General features: G+C 34.4%; 1 long non-coding RNA gene across 1 annotated transcript; it reads left to right on the top strand.

Annotated features, from left to right (window-relative positions):
• LOC128294123 (uncharacterized) lies at positions 1-847 on the top strand. Its single transcript, XR_008284386.1, has 2 exons — positions 1-288; positions 551-847. It is a non-coding gene; the product is annotated as an uncharacterized LOC128294123 (long non-coding RNA).
• Positions 848-6,351: the final 5,504 nt, after the last annotated feature.

Genomic DNA, 6,351 nt, shown 5'->3' with positions numbered 1-6,351 from the left:
GGAGGGACCAAACGCGAAAATTAACCATTTAAAGAAATTGTGCGCATAAACCAAGTCAAAAAGCTGTTTGTTCCTTCCCCCAATGCTATTTCCTTTTATTACTTTAATTTAAAACCTGTTTCAACAATTTTGCTTTAAAGAAACATTTCTATTCTTGTTTGTTTTTTAAAACCTAAAGCTTTTGAGATACTCTCTCAACTCACACCTCCTCTTCTCCCTTTTCGCCGAATGCCGCCTCCGTTAAAGATCCCACACGCTACAGTCACTGTTGACACGAGCACGACTCCGGTAAGTCTCTCCTCCTTCTCTTATACTTCGTGTTTGTATTAGATCCGAATAAAAAAAGAAAAAAAGAAACAAAAAAAAGCTGTAATAATCACCTTTAAAATATTCCTTTTGCTTTCTACTGATCTTTGTGTATTGTATACAATCCATCTTTTGTTTCTCTTGTAAATAAAAGGGAAAAAAAGATCCCTTTTACAATAAAAAATTGAAGGCTTTATAGCCAAATACAGACAGTTTCTGTCGTTTTCTTGCTTCAATATAGCAGGTTGTGGAGTCGTGGAGGAGTGCATGATCGTGGGGCGTGGACGCACGAGCCAGGGGGTCGTGCTTGGTGTGCAGACGCACGTGGTGGAGGGGAGCAGTGGCTGTTTCCTTTTTTGCTGAAAAGTTAGTTTAGTTTTGGGTTGTTAGGGCTCTAGGGTTAGGTTTATTTTGGGCTTATAATTAGGTTTGTTGTTTTTGTAATTTTTGGACTTTTTTTGGATTTTTATGTGGATTATTTGGGTTTTATTTATTTATTGGGCTGGAATTAGGTAGCTCAGGTTAAAATTGGGTCTTACAATACTTATTGGTTTTATACGTGGTATCAAACACAAGAACATCTCCAAAACAATCGTAATTCAATTTTAATCTTCCATCTCTCCAAAAAAAATTAGCTAGTCGATTATTCTGGTCCACTTGCATTGAATAGAAAAACAGGGTCTTCAGCTTGCTTATATTTGAAAAAATCGATAATGCTCTGTGCATCCGCTGCTTCAATCAGTTTCTCTCTTTCAATTCACAAGAAATTATGACAATCTCGTTTGGTAAATGTAATATTTTCAAACCCAATCTCCTTCCTGAGAAACAAATATGAACTTGTTTGTTTAATTCCTGCAGCAACCATTGAACGAATAACATCTCCATGTCCTTCCAAAATTTTTCTTCCTGATTTTAAATTAATTCTTTCTTCTGCTAAGTGGTGATTATGATAATCATTAAAGTAAGAAACAACCCAAACACCTTTTTCTATTGCAAAACGAATTTTAGCTTGACAACCTGTCCTTGTATCTAGACAATTAAATTTTGTCACTTTGCCAATATCTTCGTGTTCATGATACCCAGATTTCGAGCAAAAAATTCACGTTGTCTTATAGGTTCAATCATACTTCGTCTCTTATTTCCTCTTCGAATACTGAACCCCTTACTCAAAGCAAACTGATTATAAAGATTATAAGCCTCTTCTCAGAATGTACTTTCAGTCCCACTTTTATTTCTTCAACAGAATTATCTTGTTTCCCGACAAGATGAACTATTTCATCTTGATTTGTCTCCATAAATGAAAATTATAAATTAACAAAACCTGAGAATAAATTTTAATATATAATAAAAAATCATGATAAAACAAGAAATCGTTAAAAATTTTAAAAGAACAATTAAAATCTAAAAAAAACACGGCTCAAAAATCATATAATTTTTTTTTCAATACGCTAAGTCATTATTATTAAAAATCACAATTATTTCAAAGAATCTAAATAGAACTGTATTTCAAACAAATGAAAATAAAGTGAAAATAACATCCCAAACTAAATCACCCAATCAGCCTTGAATAACCTAACATGTTGATCCAATTGAGCATAATGCTAGAATTCACTAATTTTATCTAAAACTATTTAATTATATTTTATTACATGAAAAGTTGCCTAAAGATTAGATCTTTGTTTTCTGCTCAAGAATAGTTTAAACTATTCATTTAATTGTTAGGAACTAGCATTGACTTTCTTGCTCTCCTATCTATTTTAGTATAATAGAAAAAAAAAAACTCACCTGTAAAATAAATTGCAGCAGCCACGCAGAAAACCAAAGCAAATCAACAGGGATTACAGCAACAATGCAGTTGCTGGAAAAATATAACAGCAGGGACGTGAAGCAACAGCAAAGACGTGAAGCAGCAGTAGAGACGCGAAGATAGAACATTTAATTAGGGTTGAGTAATTTGTAATTGGGATTTTAGGGATTTATGATTAAAAAATCTAATTAAATGATGTATAAATGAGATGTAAAAATTAATTGACATGTCATTAAATGATTAAAAATCTAATTAAATGAGGTGTAAATGACATGTAAAAAATAGCTGACATGTCATTAATTGATTGGGAAGGGACATAGATGACGTGGCGTAACCGTTTCATCCAATCCTCCCTCCGTGGCATATATAGTTAACCGCTCTTAAAGATTTAATGTTTGGGTGACAAAAAAATCTTAATTCGATTGATTTCTTTAATTTAATGATTGTTTATTTCAACCTATTTAAGTGCATAATATGTAAATTTCTCAGTACAAGACAATATAAGTATGTACAAAATCTATTTGAGTATTGAATAGAGAAAGTTCAATGAGATGGTATTGGATCATGTTTTGAGACATGAGAAAGGTCTGTAGATGATGTTATATGATTTTTCCATGTATATTTGGTTGAATTATATTTATTTGATGAATTGAGTTATATACCTACGAACTTACTAAGTTATGAAGTAAGACTTTGTGTTATTTTTTATGTTTTATAGTGTATCAAAGCTAACTCGGATCCAGAAGTCGTCAGGAACATCATCGCACTATCAAACACCTAAGTTGGTACTTTTGAGTTATGTATATATGGTATATAGCCTATATAGGCTAGTTAATGTACTTTGGTTGTGAATATAGCCATGAGATTTGGCTTATAAATGTTTATGTTTTGAATTGTATAGATAACTATGTGTGATGGCTTATTTTGATATGTTTTGGTATAAATGTGATTAAGGTATTATAGCTGTTCAAATGGCTATATTTTGAGTTTAGTAATGTGATGTAAGTCAGTATGTGTGCCCTGTTTCCACACTGCTTGTGACACGGGCGTGTCTGGTGACCGTGTGAGGCACACGGCCTGTTCACACGGGCATGTGATCTCTGTATGCATGAAAATTTTATAAGTTTCCCAAAATTTTCAAATGTTATCGGTTTAGCCCCGAACCTCTTCCAAACATGTTTTAAGGTCTCGTAGAGCCTTATAAGGGACAATGTGGTTATGGTTGATTGATGTTTATGTGATAATGGATTTATGTTTGAGAAATATATGTTGTATGTTGTGATTTGATCGGTAATGCTCGTAACCTTACTCCAGCGACGAATACGAGTTAGGAGTGTTACAAATCATCACACTATCCACTGTCTTATTTTGGTATAAATAGAAATCTCATTTTGGTACAATGGCATGTATAAGCTTATTTGGTTCAAGATGGCTTGTAATTGTTGTTTTGTAATCTAGCCATTGGAGTGGCTAGTGATAATCTATTTTAGCTATCTTGCAAGTTATGTTTTGGTAAACACATAAGTTCCTATGGTGTATTAGTTTGATGAAATTATATTAAGTATATAAGTTATGACAAGAGTAAATTATGCTCACGAGTACATGAAAAGTTTCAACATGGTTGATGGCTATTTGTATGTGGTTGTTATGTTTGGATTGGTGGTTATATATGTTAGTTAGTTTTGGTACAGGAAAATGGTGAGTTTTGGGGTGACAAATGAGGCTAGAAAATGAATTTATTTTGTCCACGTGGGTAGGCACACGGGCATGTATCTTGGTTGTGTGTGACACACGGCCTATCTTATGGGCATGTGGTCCGGCCGTGTGTCCCCTGCATCTTAAAAATGAGAAACAGAATGCTCAGAATTGAGCACACGGGCAGAGACATGGGATTGTGTTTCAATCGTGTAGTTGACACGGCCTTGAACACGGGCATGTTACAAGGCCGTGTGAAAATTGCACCTAATTTCAAAAATAAAAATTCGTCATACGGCCTAGCACACGAGCCTGTGACTTGGCCGCGTGACTCAAATTTGTTCGTGACTTGCAAGTCAGAGAGTTACATGGGTTAGGGACATGGGCGTGTGTGACCACATGGGCGTGTCCCAAACCACAAGAGCATGTGACCCCTATACATAACAAAAAAATTTTAAGTTTCGTAAAAATTTCCTAAGTTCTCATTTAGCCTCGAACCATTTCTAAAGCATGTTTTGGGCCTCAAAGGCTCGGATTAGGGGCTTTATAATTGAATACAAATAGTTTTTAATTAGGACAAAAATTTATGACTCGAATTAAATGTTCGCTTGCAATGAAAGTCCGGTAATACCTCGTACCATGTTCTGGTGTTGAATACGAGTAAAGAGTGTTACACACTAGCCATTATTTGTCCAACACTCAATAAATTGTATCTTAAATCAAGAACAAATTGAACATTGTCCAAAATTTTTCCTTCTTCATGGCTAGTAAAAAATTTTACCGTGCTTTTTCCTTCAACTTGCATCTCGCTTTTGTTCCCAAGCTACACCTTTATCTTTTGTGACTCATCAAACACCTTGAACAAGGATTTGATGCCTGTCATATGATTCAAACAGCCACTATCCACAAACCACAAATAACAAATCATTTAGCTTATGGTAAACATCAATACAAGCCGTAAAAAGCTTGTTTTCCTCATCACTTTCTGCTGCAAAGTTAATTTTTTTATCCTTATACCAGCAATCAGCTTTTATATGCCTATATTTGTTACAATGATAACATTTTATGCCATATTTTATGTTACCTTGCTCATTGTATTACCTCTGTCCATCATTCATTCCTCTGCCTTTGCCATAACTACAGTCACAACCACCACGAAATCCTCCTCTTCCTCGATCATTGTTTATTGAACAGTCATTGTCGCCTTGATTTGTGAATGTCTCCTTCACTTGAAATGCCTGCTCTTCGCTCTTTTCTGCTGATCTGTTGATTCTCGCCTCATGAGATTGAAAAGACCCCATCAGTTCATCAATAGAGAGAACTGATAGGTCTTTGGATTCTTCTATAACAGCCACTACATGATCAAATTTTGTCATCAAGCTTCGCAAAACTTTTGCTACAATTAACTCGTCTAAAATTTGTTCGCCGTAAAAGCACAATTGGCCGACTATTGTCCTTGTTCGTGACAAAAAATAAGCAATTGATTCACCATTCTTTATCATCAAGGTTTCAAAATCACGTCGTAGTGATTGTAATTTCACCACTATAACCTTTGAATCACCTTTATACTCTTTCTACAAAATTGATCATGCTTCATTCGATGTGGTTGCTGCAACAATTTGTGAGAAAATAGTCATTAACCGCTTACTGGATAATGAACAATGCCTTAGCATCGTTTTTCTTGGTTTCTTTCAATCTCTTTTCTTCTTCTTCATCAGGTTCAAGTATGTCAGCAAACCCATACTAAACCAAGTCCCATAGCTCTTGTGATCCGAGCAATGTCTTCACTTTAATGCTTCACCACTCATATTTCTCACCATTGAAAATGGGAATGAGTGGTTGAGAGGAAGAAAAACCAGTTGATGCCATTCCAAGGACACAAACTCTCTTCTCTCATGTTTCCCAAAGACCCAAAAATGTGTTTCTCTCAAATACCCAGAGAACCCAAACCTAACTTTCACTCAATTGCCTAAAAGATCGAACCTTGCTCCGATGCCAAATTTGTTGAAGAAGGAAACGTGAAAGAGATAATTACAATATGCATCAAAGTTATTCTATTATTGACGAACACTGAATTGATAAAACAAAACATAAATGCCTATATTTATAGGCTTACAAAGAAACTACCTTAACACAAAAACAACTAGCAACTTATTCAATTAAACTGAAAATCTAGAGCTAACAAAGATTCTACGAGATACTTGGTCAACTAAACAACCCACTACTTTGAATTAATCCTCAACAAAATTGATATATACCTATACAAACTAGTATTGATCAAAATAAGCCGTAACACCAAAACCACTAAAACCTACCGACTAAAACAAACCCAAGATTACTTGATATCGATTGAGGATCGAAACGATGTGTATTAAGCAATATGACCAATATCGGCTATTACAATTATATAGTTCGATCCAAATTTTCTAAATTAGATATCATAGAAAGTTACAAACACATTATCTGTATAACATGGATTTCATCTATGTTAACTTGGATTCTGTATCACTGTCAAGTACGGTTATATATCCAACAAAAATGTA

Source organism: Gossypium arboreum, chromosome 6 (assembly GCF_025698485.1).
Source record: "Gossypium arboreum isolate Shixiya-1 chromosome 6, ASM2569848v2, whole genome shotgun sequence".
Classification (NCBI taxonomy): domain Eukaryota; kingdom Viridiplantae; phylum Streptophyta; class Magnoliopsida; order Malvales; family Malvaceae; genus Gossypium; species Gossypium arboreum.
Note: the sequence above shows the minus strand (reverse complement) of the source record. Positions and strands in the feature narration are given on the sequence as shown.